Raw genomic sequence first — 18,930 nt, forward strand, 5'->3', positions numbered from 1 at the left:
TTGGTCACAATCTCAAGGAATGTGAATAGAGAAAAATGTACCAATATCATAAGGCAGCTGTACCGCCTTAGAAACCCCAGGCCTGGAAAACAAAGCCCTATAATTACTCAACCCCTAAAACAATTAATACTCAAGTTCCCCAAACCTTCCCCGAAGGAATTTGACTGCTGGAAGGAAAAAGGAATCTTCCCTAATGCCCACCTCAGCTGTGGCCCCGTAGGGCAACAGAGACGGAAGACTTTCAGATGGCAAAGCCTGAGACAGACAGACAGGCTCAACAAGAAACTCATGCCACTGCTGGAGCAGGCGCTCTGCTCTCCCTGTTCTTCAGCGTGTTACATGTGCCACAGAACAGCAGCCATGATTTACCATCTCCCTTTCTTCTCCTTTGAAAATGATAGTTTAAAACTATGATAATCCTCTTTTCCTTTCATAACTGTGTGATAGATATGCCAGGATGGTCAAATATATTATTTAGCTATAGATTCCAAATTTATAGGAGATGCCTCTAAGTCCAACTAAGGGGAATCTGTGACACCTAGATATTGTGACCTTTGAGCTGAATAATGTTATTAAAGACAATATGAGTCATTGTCCCTTGGAGGTGACAATGTTTGTTTTTTATTCATGTGAATGGTTGCACTATGTTAAGCAGTGGAACTAAGGAATGCATGATGGTGAGCAGCCAAAGTTGACTATTGTGAGCATCTGGTCCTCATTTGCCCGTCTGGGGTGCTTTCTCCATCCCACTTTCAGGGCATGTGCTTCAGGTGAGGCTGCCTCCACTTCCAGCCCCAGCTCCACAGCAGGCACTTGACCTACACCTGGCCAAGCCTCCTAGTCATAATCAGTCCAAGGTTGAGACATGCCTGGATTGGACTTTTGCTATAACCACATGGAAAGAAAAGCTCTCCTTCTGCTTAGGCTGTTTGAGCTATTGGAATGTAAGTCTAGAGCTGAGCCGCACGGGGCCAGCACCTGGCAATAACCTGCTTCGGAATGAAGCCACACGCAGGGAAGCAGAGCCAAGAGCTGGAAGGAGAACTTGAGTCCCTGGGAAGTCATTTCAGCTCAAAAGCCCAGCTGTGACTGAAGCAATTCTCCTGAACTTTTCAGCTATATTAACTGACGTATTCTTTTTTCAAGTGAGTTTGAGAAGTTTCTGATACTTACCACTGAAAAGAGTTTTGATTAATACAGTAATTTAGGGAAAGCTCCCACCCAAAGGAGAATATTTTGTTTTTGTTACATTCTTGTCAGTGTTGCTAATGTGAGGTGGGTCCCATTTTGTTCCTCAGAGGAAAAGACCGATAAGAAAAAGCAGATAATACTGATATAATCTCAAATTTGCTTTGCACCATTCTAGTGCATTTCTGACCTGACAAAAACTACTATAGTTCTACTTTCTAACAATATTGAAGCCCTCAGAACTAATTTAAAATAAAATGTTGTTTGAAATTTTTCACATTCAGATTCTGTATTTAGCAGAATTTTGGACCATACCACCAGTCAAGTAGGACTGTAATACTGAAGGGAAATGAATCAGAAAGTCTGAGACAAAAATGTACTTTACTATCCAGACATGAGGAAAGTGAGGTAATTGTGCTCTTTTCAAAATCTGGGCAATTCTTTGTGAAAAAGAGATTTTGTAAGGAAGTAAGAAGTCGCTGTTAGCTGTGTCTCTATTTCCCCAGGCAGAGTAATCTGCTTCTAACTCAGAGCTACTGGATCTAGTAAGAACAATGTTGTAGACTGTGGAGGAGGAAAACTGTGAAGATGTGATCTATGGCTCCAGCCTCATTAAAAATATAATTATAGAGATGAAGTACATGTGCGAAGGGAAGTGAAGATGGAAACAAGTGTTTCGATGGCCTGAATACCATGTGTCCTTCCGCCCCTTAAAGTCATCTCCATTCCTCTATCTCCTGTGGTTCGATTACGTGAGCCAGTAAAAACCAATTTTTTTCTCTTAAGCTGCTCTGCTTTGTATTTCTGTTCCTTGCAACCAGAGAATCTTAACTACCAAAAATGGTTTTCCCTTACTCCTGGGAAAATTCCAGAATCCCCGACTGACAACAAAGCTTTCTTCTCCCGTCTTATTTCAGGTCCCTTTCTGTCTTCCTTATCAGACTCTAACTGCTCAGGAATCTTGCCTCTTCTGGGCCTCTTCTACCTCAGGGCTAATACATGCTCTTCTGTTTCCCTAAAATGACCTTCTTAACTCCTACTTATCCTTCAGATTTCAGCTGACACAGCACATCATAGAAAATGCTTCCCTGATCTCCCAGCCTAAACTATGTCCCTTCTGTGTGGATCTCAGTATCTTGTCACCCATGGGAGGGGAGGGAGATATTTTGTTTTGTGGTTTTGCCTTTGGAGTATTCATACCACTTCAATACATATCTGATTGTTCACTTTTTAATCATCTGTCTGTCTTTCTAGACTGTAGTCTCCCAATCACATCACTTTTGTTCATCACCATGTTCTCTGAATTAAGCACAGGAACATACAAGGGACTCAGTAGATATTTATGGTATGATTATGATACTTTTCCAGAGTCACTTACACTTGCTGCCTCCTTTTTCACATCTCTCAGTGTATCAGAGTTCAACCAAAGAAGTGGAGCCACCACAGATACGTAAGCATGATTGTATGTGTGTGTGTATGTATCTTATGTGATTGTGAGGTCTACGTACACAGTCTCTGTAAGGCTGTTGGCTTCATGTCTGATGCTGGTGTGTCACAACAGCAGGTCAGGCAACGGGAAAGAGAAGTTGGATAGAAGGTGAGGATGAGCAAGGACACAATGGAACCTTGCCAGTTCTCACGGCCTTTAACCTCGGTGATGTGGGTGTCCTATGGGAGAAGCTGGTACCCTTTCTTACAGAGGTGGACATATGAGTGGCCCAGGAGTCAGAGAAGCTGAAAAAGGATTTGGGGAAAGTGGAGCAGTTGCAGGCCTGCTCCCTACGTCAGCTGGGGGGGAGGAGGGCAGCAGCTAAGGGACAATTGACATGAGCTACCAGAGTGCCTGCCTCCATCTTCTGAAATAGAAACCAAAATGGCCACTGATCACTTCAGCTGTGAAATTCTTTCACATTAATATCTCTTGTGGGCCACCCTCAAAGGGAAACATACAGGGAAGGAACGTCTGAGAAATACAGTTCAGCCTAGCTAATCTGATGTTACAAAGCCAGCACACTCACTTAGTCCACAGTGGCTTTTGCCTGTGGTTCATTAATAACTTCCTGGTCCTAATGCCAGTCCTCTTTGCACAGTCCTCATTGTCCTCAGCATCTATCATATTGGACACTCGGGATCATCCTTTCCTTTGTGAAATCACCTTTCCCATTTTCTTTCACCACACTGTACTCTCCTGGCTTCTCTGTCTCTCCCTGCATCATATGGGATATGGCTCTTTTTCCTCTTCCCATGCTTACATGCAGATATTCACCACTATTCTGTGTTTTCCCTACATTTTCATTCCCTCTATCATTTTTACAGTTTTAAGTAGCAGTCTCCCTGCCTGCAGGGACCTCCCCTTGGATATAATGAATAGGGTTGGGGCATTGGGTTCAAACAGCTCTGGATCCAATCCCAGTGGTGCCACTTACTGCCGCATGACCTTGGACAAATTAAACGTTCTGAGTTTCAGATTCTCTGTTAGTAAAATGAGATAAACAATGTCTAGCTATACTACCAGGAGGGCATGGAGTACCCTCCGGAACACAATGTTACCCAATAACTGTTAGGTCCCTTGCATTTCTTTCCTTTCCTTTCCCATTCCATCCTCCAAACTGCTAGAGTCAATCGCATGCTAGATGTTACATTCCTGCCTACAGTTAGACTAACCAACTCATCCAGGTTTTAAAACTGAAAGCACCTCATCCAAGGACTCCCCCTTAGTCCTGGGCAAACCTGGAACTCCTCACTGGTTCCACTTTGCCTGCCATAGTTACAACACTGTATTAGTTAAATCTCTGGGATACTGTGACATGCCTTAGTGGTTCTGTAAATAAATGCATTGGAATTCTACAAAATGTCTGTTTTTTAGAAGGAGTGCTCTGCTGAAAACCCCAGGCCTGGAGGAATGAGTTCAAACACCATTGCACGGCACCCAAGGGATCTGGCCTGTGTGCTTCTGCAGCCTCGCTTTCCACTGTTTTCCCCGTTTCACTTTCTACTCCACTCACCTGGCTTACATTCCCTGGGCACAACATTCTATTCCAGACCTCTGTGTCTCTAACATCTCATTCCCTCTGACCAACATGTCCCTCTCCGGTCTGTCATTGGCCCAAATTCCTACTCCACCTTCAACACCCAGCTCTAGCAACACGTCCATGAATACAAGATTGCCTTTCCCCTCCACCTTCTCAGCTCCTCATCGGAGATCATAATTCCCCACACCATGGCACATTGTAGTGTGAACCCATCTCTACTGTAACACTTAGAAGACTAGCAGTCCCTAGAAAGGGACTGTGCCTTCTCTGTGAGTTCAGGCAAGTTGCCTGAGTCTCAGTTTCAAGTTGTGTGTAATGACTACTTGATATAGCATATGCAAAAAACAAACAAAATCTGGTATATTGTAGAAATTCAACAAAAGTTTTTAAAGTATTGTTAAAATCAGGAACTTCCACTATGTGAACCTAATCTACATTTTCAAACTTATTTCTCACTGTGACACATCATGCATCAAACAGTTCAGCCAGAAGCTCCCTTTATCACACTCTCCTTCTCCAAGGTCCAATCAAAGAAAACTGCAAGGGGGAAGAAGGAGAAGAGGAAAATGAAAGGGAAGGGGAGGGGGAAAGAGAGGGAGAGGGGGAACAGAAGAGAGAGAGGAGAGGGAGGAGGAGGAGGAGAAACAGAAAAACAACTAAATTTCCTTTTCCGTGGTAGTAAAAGGAAACATTTCCTTTGGAATTTATATTCTCTGTGTTTACAGCATAACACGACGTATTGTGGTCTTTTAAACATGGCCTTTACAAGCCTTAAGCTCGTAAAGCCATGTTGCAGTTTTGCAACTACAGACATATCTGTGGTATTTCTTAGAATTTTTATTTTAAGCCAAACAAAATAAAACAAATATTGTGGTCTCTTGAGTTTTGTCACAGCTCTTCTTCATGGTCAAGCCAAAATTTCCAGTGAGAAAACAATAGAAAAGATAGTATCTCATACAAAGATGAAAAAAGTATGGCTAGCACAGGTTAACTAAACCATGCAGAGGCATATATATCGAGATAATAGCACAGTGAAGACAGGAATTCAGGGCTTTCTCACTGTTCTCCTGGTGGGGGAGGGGGCTGGGGTGGTGGAGACACTAGGCAGCTATGGACGACCTAGCTAACTACTGTCCCAGTTCAGGGTTGAATTTGTATTCGGGTGGACAACAGTGATAGCTTGATACTCCTAATCCAGGGAAGGGAATGGAGAGCTGGAGCCAGGAACAAGTAGGGAAGGGATTGAGAGGGAGAAGAGTGAGGAAGAATAAAGGAGCGAGTGCTAATTCCCTGGTGCCCTTTGCCTGGCGAACTCCTGCCCGCTCCGCTCCCTCGTGTGTTCTGGCAGAGAAGCAGCGCATTCCATTTAGCTAAGTCTCTAAGGGCAGCAGCCTGTGTTACTGAATTGCAGAAAACAAGGTGGGGGTAGTAGTGAAATTCATAAAAGGATTTTTTTCTGTTTCTTTTCAAAAATGGAAGAGGAAAAAAATAGAACACTTTAATATGGAGACCCATTATTCCTGCACAGGTTAGTCAGGAGAGCTAAATTCGAGTCCCTTCCAGTCACACAGTACAAATGATTCAAGCACTTTGGCCTCCCATTTCCACATCTGAAAAAGTAGGGGACTGTGTTGGTTCTAAATTTCTATGGTTTTGTACTACAATACCTTGAGGAAGTAATGACTATTTTCATGGAAATAAGGGAGGAGATAAGAAACTGACATTTAGTAACATTCACCAGGTAAACATGCGCCAGGTAAACTGGACTTGGGTTTTAAAAGCATAGACTCAGAACCCAAACAGCATGGGTTTGTGTATGTGTTCCGCCACCCACTAGCTGTGTTACCATGGGGAAGTTACCTAACCTCTCTGTGCCTCCATGTCCTTGGTAGTAAAACAGAGACAATGATATCTACCCCAAACGGTGGCTGGGTTTAAATAAATCTATCTATCTATCTATCTATCTATCTATCTATCTATCTATCTATCTATCTATCTGATTATATACCTATATATAGAACAAGTAGTATTATGTATATAGAACAGTAACTGGCATAAAGTAATTGCTCTATAAATGCTATTATAATAAGTATTACAACTCTGTAAAGTGGACATCATCTTTTTGCAGATGAAAAACAAAATGGATGAGAAAACCAAGACTTCAGAGCTTTGAGCTTTTCTGACTTCCAGTAGTTTCATTTAACTATTACCAGTTAAAAGGAGTGAAAGTCACAGCATTTTGTAGGCAGCTAGGGAAATTCTACCAGTTACACAACCATCCGTCAATCAAAACCATTCAGGGAATACAGAATAAACCCACAGGTCACAAAAGTCCTCCAGCTCCTAGCACAGCTTTTGGAAGAGTGTAATAATAGCTAATTTGCCTAGGTAAAGAAACGCCTCAAAGGGATTACTCTTCTGTTGGGCTGAAGTCCAATGAAAAGACAGACATCTAGTCTAAAGGTTCTCAGAAATGCAAATTGCCTACTTGAAATTCCAGGGAATTTAAATCTCTGCAGGAGGAGTCTTTCTCTGGACTGGAGGAAGAGACTTTTTTGAAGAATTGGTAGACCCTTTCTCCCTGGTAGTAGGGAAACTTTTGATGGGGGAGGCGACCCAAGTGGAGGACTCCAGATTCAGAAATCAAAAACAAGACTGGTGGGGGCGCCGGGTGAGGGTTCCCAGTAAAATCAGGTACTACAGATGAGAAAACACAGACTCTAAGAAATAGATGATTAGCCTGTTTTTCTTTTCTTTTCTTTTTTTCTTTTAGGGAGATAAAATTCGAGGAACTGTGAAGATTCCATTACACTCAGCACCTTTCACATTATGGGAAGAGGAGCCCTAAAACAAATCAGTTTACTGAGTTTACAAGAGAAAAAGAACACAGGCTAAGTCTTGAAAAAGCTACAAGGTATAAAAGAAGACAAGTAGTCCAGAAAGCACTAGACTGGAGCTAGAGATACGGGATTTGAACTTAACTTATCTGTTCAACAAATATTTACTCCTTGTTACTTTTTTGCCAGGTTCTTTTCCAAAAGCTGGTTATACAGTTCTGATCAGACAGATAATGGCCCTTAGGGGATTTAGAAAGCCAGTGAAGGAGGAAGAGAATATACAAGGAAACAAATACATACAATGGTAAGTTATAGCGGTACTGTAACAGAAAAAAGAGGATGTCATATGAGAAGATAACAGGGTATAAGGAGTCTGCTTTTGACCAAGCAAGAAGGCTTCTCTGAGGAGGTGACATAACGGAAGGCTTGACGGGTCAGGCCTGACCCATGAATGGGAGGAACTGGAGGAGGGAGAAGCATTTTACGCATGTGAAACAAAAGGTGTGAGGATCCTAAGGGAAGAGTAGATCGAACAAGGAGAAGGCCTTGACCTCCAAAATAGAGCATAATATTGTTCTTCTTCCCACCATATTTGTCTAAGATTTGTAAATCTCATAAAAACAAATTTAATTGATGGATTCACCTTTTTTACATAGGTTTTGAAGATTCCCTTAGTCCAAACCCAGCCTTTCTCAGGGTACTGAGGCACTGGACAAAGCCAGCTGCAGGCTTTTGCATATAAAAATAGCTTTTCCAGATTCTACTGTTATAATTGGCTTTTTTCCAGGGCTTTTGGCTCTACGGAAACTAAACACTTAAATGAGCAATTTAACTCTGGTTTTTAGCCTAGAAGAAATGATAACATTTTGGGTTCTGCTTTGAGATTTAGGGGTGAATTTTACATTGCTGAGATATAATTATTCTTTTGTAACACCGCAGAAGGAAAACATCTGTGCTCCTCGTTCAGTGAACCAGCCCTGCACCAAGTACATAAGGAAGACAAACAAAATGCACTGGAAACAAGGTATTGAGGACGATTCTCGATAAAGCAGCCTGGTATTTGTGCTTCGACATATAATTGAGACAGGCTCAAAAGGCCTTGGGACATCGTGACATGTTGCTCACTTTGGCCAGCAGAGGGAGACGAGTACGTCGTTAAGCACCAAGTGGAGCCACACCCCGAAAATGGTTGCTTATTATCTGTCTCTTCTCTGATTTTTCAAACCCCACAAGAAGAAAGTGAAAAATTCTTATCAAGAAACGCTTAACTTTTTAAAACTGAGGTAAAATTCTCATAACATAAAATTAGCCATTGTACTGGCATTTAATACATCCACAGTGTTGTACAATCATCACCTCTATCTAGTTCCAAAACATAAGAAATGCTGAAATTCCACAGAAAGAGAATTTACAAAAGCCCAGCCTTGTTCTCTCCTCACTCCGTCACATTCCAAGTTTTGCCCCACCTGCAACACGTTAGCAATGGTTCCCGCGCATTCTCCAAACAGCCTTCTTCCCTAAACAATTCACAGAATCTGATCCAGGGTTAAAATTACAAGTTCGAAAACCAAAACCATCTCAAGTCTTCAGTTCTTTCTCTGGAATCGCGCAGTTGCAATAGACAGCCAGTATGGGTGATTGTTTACAAATTCTATACATACTGTTTTGTCATCTCTCAACACAGAAGTGAATTAATTATTTTGTCTTAAATATAGTAACAAAAAGTAAATTAACAATGTACTACACCAACACCTTTAAGCCTTTGATCTGGAATTTAAAGTTACTTCTATCTAGAGTGAAAATTTAAGACATTTCCAGGTTAGAATGAGAGCCAAGATTTTAAGGGCACCATGTCAACTGGTTAGATAACAAATTTGAGAAAAGCAGAACTAAATAGTTAATGTAGTAAAAGCTGAAGGTTTACAACCTAAATCCACTATTTTATTAAAAAATTTAATCTACTTCATGGGGCCTTGGCCCAGGGAAGGGTAAAAGAATGCCAAACTGAAGAGGCAGGGGGAGGGGAATTGCTGTTGGTGACTCTGGGAAAACAGGAGGGAGGGAAACCGAAGAGCAAATGAGGCCGGATCCGCCCTAACAAAGAGGCAGAAACTGTGTCTCAACAGCCACCAAATCCAGTTCAGGGCGGTTTGAGCCAGTTTCTGAGCTGGATTGAGAACAACAGCCTCGGCTGAGACTTGACGAGGGTGAGACGGAAAATACAAAATGGACTTCCCAGTAAGAAGTGGATTTGGCCTGGACTCGCAGGAGCCTAAAGCTGTTTCCTAGAGTAGCCAAGTCAGATAAAATATAAGGCCTGGAGCCGGAACAGTGGCCTATTACGGAAGGAAAAATGACAGAGCACTGCATCTGTGCCATGATCCAGTCCGCATTTTCCCTCTTACTGCCCCTAATTGTGGCTGGTAAGGGAAAAGGGCCTCAGGGTATCAGTTTTCAGAGAAAGCTGGCTGCGGTGTTGGGGGAGGGGAGGACTATGTGTCTGGGGTGGTTCAAAGTGTATCCTGGGGTGGGGGGGGCGGGGGTAAGACTGTGTGAGGGTCTGAAGGAGAGGGAACAACACTTCACACCCTGCAGTTCACACCGCCTTTCTGCACCTCTGCTGCATTATTGCACAACCTCAAAATACACCGCACATAGGTGTCGTGGGAGCGCTCTACATACCATCGGCACTTGTACGTAAAATTACCGGGCTCCTTCGGCCCTGTGTATTAATGACAATAAACGTACTCAATACTGTCAACGTGCCCTTTTCGTTCGTACCCTTAAGTACATAAAAGCTGTACATACCTTCTCCACCAAGAGACATAGCAGTATTAAGTAACAGTGGAGTGATAATCCTGTCCTCGCTTCCCCTCCCCCAGGTGCCAGCACCTCTGACATCTGATCAGTCCCACCATGAAGTGGCACCTTTGAAAATCCAACCATCCGAGCAGTGGTCCGCAGCTGTCGAGGGTGTGCACATCCTGCGGCCAGGTTCGGCTCAGAGCCTTCCCAGACCAGTTCTATCTCCTGACCCCCAAAACGCCAAAGGCTGCCTACGCGTTCTAGCCAAAGTCCGGACCTAGCTAGGGAGTTGGGCAGATCAAATTTGGGGGTGGGGGGTGCTACACTCCCTTTCTCCTGAGTGTCCCAAGGATGTTTAGAATCTTCCAGAGGCACCAAATAACTGCCTCCGGACCCCAAGGCTTGTTTGAATTGGAAAGCAGCCCTGGTGTGGGGAGGACTGTGGGGACCCCTCTGAGTGTAAGAGCCCTCCCTCTGTCTCTCTCACGCACACAAATTCAATTAAAACCGGGTCTGTAGGGTTTTAAAATCCCCTGAGGGGTGGGGGTGGGGGGTTGGGGGAGGGAAGACAGAGAAGGTCAAACTAAAAGAAGTCACGGCCCTATTTTCATCTTTTTACCATGGATGTATGGGTGAACAATTGGAACACATCCACTTTGCATTATTTATGTGCAACAATCTTCTGCAAACGGAGCGTGTTACTAGCATGTTCTATTTGACCCTTATTACACAAATAAACAACTTACGCAGCAGTTCTGTATTCATTTCATTAACTATTAGACCTGAGCTGCTGGACTCTGCTAGAAGAGTTTTTGGGTTTTGTAGGGGACAGTGCTTCTCCCACAGGAACACGCAGGAGGCTGCAGAGGAGAGACAACAATAATCATCAGAATCGTAATACTGAGAGTCAGACACAGGACCAAGTGGTTCCTATATTATCTTATTCAGTACTCACCATGTATCTCCGAGTTAGACATTATTGCTCCCATTCTAGAGATGAGGAAAATGGAGCTTGGAAGGTTAGGTACTTCAATCTATTTAAACGGCAGACCAAGAATCTGGTTGAGTCCGTGCTTTTAACACGCTGCTAAACCGCCACCTCACTGGCAAATGGTTATAAACTTTTTTCCAGACCCTACTGTGTGTCAGCCTGCTTTGGGCTGAGAGGGTAGGTAAGTTGGTTACTGTGAGAGGGGAGGATTGGTTTACTGATGAGAACGTGGTTCCTGCCTTCAACAAGCTTTCAATCTAATGGTTGTTTTTTCAAGGACAATTCAGGACTGCCTTACAAGGGATTATTTTTTTCTGCTTCTGGGCCTCAGAGGCCATCTGAGAATTGTAAGATGGAATTTCCCTGCCATTTCCGTGCTGTGCGGGAGGAACATTTGAAGTCAGGCCTGCCCGGGTACTAGCAGGCAGCACAGGCAGGCCGGGGTGGAAAGGGGCAGGGCGAGGCCGCTGGGGAGCCGTAGCCATGGCAACCCAGCCTGCTTTCCAGAACAATGTCTCTAACCAGGAAAATAGCTCGAGAGCTTTCCCTTCATAATCCCCGCGGCCTGTCGGGCCAGGGAATGCACAAAGGGGATTCTTTCTTTGTAGAGAAATGACTCTTTACAAGGCTCAGAACAAAGGAATACATTTGTTGTATAGGGTCTGTCTTTGTATTTGGCTGGAATAAAATCAACAAAGCGCAGTTACTTAGTTCCTCTCCACTATTCACAGGAAATGAACACCGCTTTGTTACGCAAGCTTCCTATTTTTGGATAATATTTGTTTAATTTTTGTTTTATCCCCATTTTACAGATGAGAGATTAGTAGTCATGATGAACTAGCTCTCTGTAAAACTGTAATTAGAACACCGGGGCATCCTTTCACAAGGCTTTGTGAAGCTGGCCCTGCCTTTTTTCCCTAATTTATGATAACTCTACAGATAACGTGAACGGGGTACACGTCCACGTGCTCAGAGGCCTGCGAGCTACCAGGGCTCTCTGGACTCGGGTCCTCCCACTCTCTGCTTCCAGCCACTTGATCAGTTCCTCCCCCTCCCCCCCCCCCCCCAGCAACCGCAGCTGGGAGGAGGAGGTGAAGGGGGAGGGGAAGAAGGGTACTGGAGAGAGGAGCGAGAGGGGAAGGAGGAGGAGAGGAAAGGGGAGGGGAGGAGGAGGAGGAAGAGGAATGCGGAAGACATTCCAGCCCCACCCCTGCAAGTCTCCACTCGAGCGAGTTCGGAAACTCCTAAGACGGCTGAAAGAAGACAGTGTGCCGACGGCTGACTACTCCTCAGGGCTTTCAAGTGCTCTACAGCCAGACTACACCCTGAGCCTTGAAGACTGTCTGTAGCTTTTCTGAGCCAGGGCGTGACTTCCCAAAAGATGACAGTAGGACCGCCGTTGTCAGTCCTCACCCACAGGACCAAGAAAAAAAAGCAGTTACTATAAGCTTAATAACAAACGATTTTCCATAAATGCCCACACCTATAAATAATGTAGTTTTTAAATAGTTATGTGAACCAGAAAGAATAAGCTCAGCTACCTCGTGGTAATAAAAGCCCTGCTACCTGAATCTGGGTGCCCCCGGGGAGTCCAATCCATTATAAAATCTCCAAGACCAAAATGACCTTGGCCTGCCTCAGCATCAGCCCTTTGTGCAGTGAATGGGGAGGAAAGAAAATGGGTCACACTCTCCTCGGGGTGAATTTACAGGAATTGCCTGAGGGATGTCTTCAAACTACACTTTCCACCCCCATCCCTACAGTTTCTGTTGCCAGAGGATTACTTAATGACATAGGTGTCACCACCACCCTCCTTACTTGGAACAAAGCTGAGAGCCACTGCCAGTGTTACTCTTGTAAGAAGTTAATTGGATGAACTGTTGATGCTAAATTAAGGCCTAAATTTGTTGACCTATCTCCAGTTAATTATATTTCAATAGATACTGTTAGCTTACCCTGCTTTAGGAAGTGAAAACAATGGATCTTTATAGTGAATTTTTAAAGACTCTCAAGAGTATTGGAAATTCCTAGAACACAGGGACACATAATCCCCTTCGCCAGAGTTTGATCCTTGTAGTTTTTTAAGTATTCATTCAACATTCACTGAACATTTAATAATCAGGCACCACATTATTATTCCCTACACTGGACCTATGAATTTCTAAGATCTTATAAAATGTGAAACTTAATTTCAAAGAGCTTATCGGTTGGGAAGGCAGATATCCAGGAAATCGGCTACTGCTGATTGCGGTATGATACATGCTTTGTAAAGATAGGAACAAAAAGGTGTATGTGGGAGAAGACAGGACATGAAAAACAGAGTAAGACTGGATGGAGCAGTCAGAAGCTTCTTGTAAAGAGCTGAAAAATGAGATGGAGTTAGCTAGATTGATACCAGAGCTAGGAGTCAGCAAAACTGTTTTAGTTCCTGATTTATTAATAGGTCCGCTATCATAAAAGAACTCAAAAGATAAAGGCAAAGCAGGGAACCCGAAGTCTAGTAAGTTAGGAGCTTTGCAGGACTCAAACTAGAGGACTAGCATTGAGGAGAATGGATCTGTTTCCTTGCTTAGGAAGCTTCCATGCATCCTATTAGAGTAAGAGCCACTCCACAAGCATGAAGAAGCCTGAGAAAAGTGACCTATTGACCTGCAGATCTCATCACTGCTGCACTTATCATTTCAATATGTTATTTATAGATTTATTAGCAAAATCACACATTATTGGACCTGATATCCAAGCACGATTAAATACCTGATGCTGAGTAAATATTCTTCTCACTGAAATTTTCAAGTAGTCTGCTAAGACACTTGGTAGGCTAAGATCTAACACCAGCAGTTAAGTTAGGATCTTTCCCTGTGCCATGTGCCTAACATCTGATCTATTCTACCAATTCAGGTCTTAAAGACAAGAATGAGAGAGATTCCTAAAGAGGTTTTGGAATGTTAGAGGGTAGAGCATGGAAAGTGCTTTCATACTACAGCCCTAATTTCTGGTCCCTCCAGCAAGCAGCTTTTTCAGACACTGTTTTTCTCCTGCTGGTAATGAACATCACTGATGTTCACTAAATATTTCTGCGTTTCCAGTTTCTAGTCACAACATAAGATTGCATTATCTAACTGTTTGAAATTAGATATAATTACTTAGGTCAATAAGATGGAGAGGACGTGATATGTCACGTCCAGGGAAAAACTTTAGGACCCAGTAAACTGTTTGCCACTTTCCCACCTGACCTCTGGGAAAATAATAGAAACGTAGAAGCCTTCAGCTGGGGTCTTCTAGCTAAACCACTCTGGATAGGTGGTGTGAAAGAGAAATGAACTTTTGGTGTGTTATGCCATTAAGAATTGGTGGATATTTGTTATACAGCATGATCTAGACCTCTTGATTGAGTCACCTCAATAGCTATTCCTCTACTCTACTTCCTTCCTAACAGAAGTCACTATCCTCTACACAGTCTTCTGTTTCAGTGAAGCCAACTCCAGTTCCATGGGGTAGATCTTATCCAGCATAAGCCAATCATGGTAATGTCTTCTTACCAGTCATTGACTGAGAAACTGGATCGTGACCCAGGTTTGGCCAGTGGAATGTAAAAAGTCTGCTGGGAAGCCTCAGAAAAGTTTATCCAAAAAAAAATTTTTTTTATAAAAAAGAGAGAGAGAAAAACAGAGCCAGAAAGAAGAGCTGCTCCTTTCTTCCCCCAGCTGTTGTCATATATAGATCTGGCACTAGTTATGTAGCATGATGTTACAATTTTCATTTATTATCTCAAATATTTATTATCCCACAGTTTCTGTCAGTCAAGAATTCAGGAGCAGCTTAGCTGGGTGGTTCTGGCTCAGGTTCTCTTATGAGGCTGCAGTCAAGACATTTGCTAGAGCTGCAGTCATCTGAAGGCTTGACTGGGGCTTGGAGATTTCCAAGATGGTGCCCTCACATGGCTATGGCAGAAAGTCTCAGTTCATTGTTAGTTTTTTGCAGGAGGCTTGTTACTTGCCATGTGGACATCTCCATAGTGTTAACTGAGTGCCCTTATGACATGGTAACTGGATTTCCCCAGAGTGAGTGACCCAAGAGAAAGTGTAAGAAGGAAACCACAATGCATTTATGTCCTAATTTCAGAAGCAACACAGTCATTTCCATGACAGTCTATCTATTAAAAGTGAATCACTAAATGCAGCCCACATTCAAGAGGAGGGGAATTATGCTCCACATTTGAAGGGAGGAATATTAAATAATTTATGGGTATATTTTAAACCAACACAGATATAACAGCAGGAGGTTCTGTGACTGTAATGACATTATGAGGGGCTCCAGGTAAGGACCCCCTCACACTGCAGAAAGCAGAACAGATATGGAAAGGCCCTTGATGACATAACTAAGCCCACAACCTACCTGGACTACTAGTTATGTGAGAAAAAATAAATTTCATTTTTTTTCATATTAAAAAAAGGCCTTGTTTATTACCAAAATTGCCTCCCGAAAGAAGTACCTATTTACATTCTCAACAACAATATATGAATGCCTACTGAGAAAAAAATAGATTTCTTTCTTTACTATTTCAGCATGTTTGAGGTGAAGTTGGCTGATATTTGCAACTGGGGTTGATACTCAGAATATTTGATCATTAATATATATCGCAAATTAACTTATATAGTAATATATAAATGTAAGGAATTTAAATATTTTCCTTTATTTCTAAATTATAAAAGATATATATGTATATATGTATGTGTATATCTGTATAAAACTTTTTATTCTATTACATATTAGATATGTATGTATGTGTATAGAACTGCTTACCACAAGATAAAAGCTTCATGCAAATTTTTCTTCTAGTTATTCTAATTTCCAAGTAATTTGTTGATTTTTAGAAATATTTGATATTACCTTTTGATGCAGCTCTCACTAGCTAAAGATGATCCAGTATGAGTCATGATTCCATGGAAAGAATGGCATAAAACTTTTCCAACAACATTTTAATTGAATTGATAGTCATCAAGTGGCTTATAATCTAAATAAGTTTTCAGTTTTTCTTTCTTAAGCGGTGTTATTTATGGTGCTGATTTCTCAGTTTCTGCTGAACTCAAAGCAATTCCACTCAAAATTTTTCTGGTAAAACATTTTTAATAATACTTTTATATAATCAATATACATATTATCAACAATCAAATAGAAAATACCATTTAAAAACAAGACAAAGATAATCCTTGATGCTAGATGAAAGGTGGCAATTAATGTGTATTCATGTGCCAGGTTAGGTGGCCTGGGTTCAAATGCTGGTTTGCCACATGAATCTGAAATAATTTTCTATATCTCAATTTTCTCATTTGTAAAATATGATTGATGATGATTTCTTAAGTGAGTTAATATAGTTTTAGAATAGAACATGACACACAGAAAATGCTAATGTAAGTATTAGTTAACATTTTATTAATAAAATTAATGTTAATGTCCTTGATCAATGGGCAGTCAGTGAATCTTAATGAATTCATCACCATTAAATGGGTGTGAAATTCAACAAGAATATTAAAAAGTGGTTCCTGGACCTCAGATCACTAGGCTCCAGACTGCCTCCAAGAGCCGTGTCTTTTCCTGCATCCTCCCTCCAGTTTTGAGTATCTGCAATGGCAGCAGAAAGTCCAGAGCCCTGTCTATCCATGGCTGCATTTGCCCCTAATATGACCTGCCCAATTGCATTTTCTCCCCTGTTTTTGCTCAGAGCCAAAATTCTACAGAGACTACAGCTCCCATAATTAGTTTTATGAAGGTCACAAATGGGACCATCAGCAGGGGTCCCTAGGTGTATCCTAGTTCTTTGATACTTAAGTACCAGCACCACATCAGAGGCCCTGTCTTCCCCACTGGGCTTAGGATCCAACTCTCACCAAGGCAGGTGCCTTGTAGAGTGGGCTAGACAGTGGGTGCCAGAGCCCAGCCCAGTAGTGACTGGCATGGATATCAACCAGTCAGAAAGGACACAGGTCACAGTTCTGAAGCACAGTCATTAACCTTTAGTTGCTTGAATTTAGGAAGGTCTGGGAGGTTCCAGGGGAGGGGCCAGGATGGTCAGGGCTGCAAGGATGAGGAGAGACTCGTGGGCTTAGTTAGGGCAGTGGTTCTTATCGCCAAAGAAGTATTCAAAACAAAAACAAAAAATAGTGCTTCCACACCACTGCACACCTGGACTTCACACAGAGGGAACTTGTGTTTGAGGATGACAGATATTAATTTATATTTACAACCTTTCAACATAACTCAGACTGCTGATTGGGGAAAGAAAAAAACCTGTATTATGGGAGATAATAGAAGATCTCTATACTGGGCTTATCCCCGGTAATGATTTTTTAAAATATTTATTATTTTATTGTTTATTCATATTTTTAGATTTATAAACAAAGTACTAAAATGACCTATTCTTTTTTTTTTTTTTTAATATTACTTACTCTTAAGCAAAGTAGCTCAAGGTCACAAGAGTCTTTTCTTGAAATAAATTTGCATATCTGCACTAAGAGAGAATGAATAATCTATGCAAATCCACTGCCTAAGGCTCTTTCTCTAAGGCAAGTATCTTCCCAAAGAGATAAGACAGAGGCATGTCCCTTTACACCCCAAAGAGAACAAAAGAAAGATGCATTGGGATTTCACTTTGGGGAGAATTCTAACTGGATGTCTCCACTGAGGGTCTTTATCATTCTGTACACAGTTAGGAAAACAAAAACCAATCTAGTTATTTCAAACAGAAGATATTTAAATAAAGGAATTGGTTAAGCTTGTTGGGAAATCTGGAGAAGAAGGGAACTTTACTCTTTGAGTAGTAAAAGCTACCATTCCCAGGTTGGGAGAGCAGTCATTAAGCGGAGGCCAAGGCTGTGTGCCGCAAGGTTTCTGTCATCGGAGCGCAGCTGCCTGCACCGCTGCCTGGAAGCCTGTGGTCCTGGGCTGCTGAGGGAGGCCCCACAGCCTCCCTGCCCCAGACATCACTGCTCCTGCTGCCTCCGCTGCCAGTGCCATTACCACCTCCATTCTTTTATCACTGGTGCAGTCTTTGTTTTTCAACTACTGCTCAAAACGTGGGAAAACAGAGTCACATCTCCCCTCCTCTTGCTTTTAATCTCCCGCCATTGGCAGGATCTGACCAAAAATCATCTGGTATACGTAGGTTACAGAATATAAGCACCTTACAAGGTCCAGCAGAGCACACAAGTGTGAGAATGAGGGCTAAGAACAAATAAGCAAATAATCAGCCTGAGAGGTTGTAAGGCAGCTACACTACCTTGACCTAACATGGTCAAGACAGTCCCTCACCTCCCTTGAAAGATTCTCTGAAAATATTCAGTAGTAAAGCTGCAGGCATCTTGAGGGGACCGGGAAACTTCAGACAATTGAAGACTCTTACCTTCAAGCAAAAGATAAGGGACAAAAGCAGTACTGGTAAAAATCTAAATATTGTTTTTGTGAGTGAATTGGATAGAGGGGGAAAAGGACATTTGAAATTTTATGGCCTTTTTTTTCTTGGTGTCTTAACATTTCTACCTCACTGAGATTAAAGTGCAGTCTTATCCAGGGATGAAAGCATCACTCTATTTGGAAATCTAAAACAGCATGCAGGTGGAGAGAATAAGGTATAACTTCAATACTAGCCCCACATAGGAAGTTACAAGTTACAAGTGGGCACTTTTTGGAAAAAGACCAACCAATGAGAACAAGTAGTTTGTTTATTCAGAGCTTGCTATAGCAGGGGAGTTAGTTACTGTTACTTATATTTTGGCAAAAACTCAAAGGCAGGCAGAGGAGTAGGAAAGCTTCATCATGAAAAAAAGGGACAGCTTCAGATACACCCGGAATAAAGGCTATTGGCATGAGAAAACTGTAGACAGACTAACCAGAAGTGCGGCATCCTTCATGATTGATTAGGGTGCAAATACGGCTTTCTCTAGTTGGTCCTAAGTTGGACTTGGGGACAGAAATTAGGGAAGCAATCAATTACTAATCAAGTCTTGGCCATATGGGGCTAGTTCTCACAAGCGTTATTGTTTGATTTCCTGGACTATCACTAGAGACAGCAGTCTGACTT

At 42.2% G+C, this 18,930-nt stretch overlaps 1 long non-coding RNA gene across 1 annotated transcript in view; it reads right to left on the reverse strand.

The window, feature by feature from the left end:
• LOC135319283 (uncharacterized) overlaps positions 1-18,930 on the reverse strand; it is a 42,874-nt gene that overhangs the window by 8,419 nt on the left and 15,525 nt on the right. Inside the window, exon 2 of the long non-coding RNA XR_010377741.1 lies at positions 10,609-10,722. This is a non-coding gene — a long non-coding RNA (uncharacterized LOC135319283). The remainder of the gene's footprint in view (positions 1-10,608; positions 10,723-18,930) is intronic.

Source organism: Camelus dromedarius, chromosome 25 (genome assembly GCF_036321535.1).
Source record: "Camelus dromedarius isolate mCamDro1 chromosome 25, mCamDro1.pat, whole genome shotgun sequence".
NCBI classification, from domain to species: Eukaryota; Metazoa; Chordata; class Mammalia; order Artiodactyla; family Camelidae; genus Camelus; species Camelus dromedarius.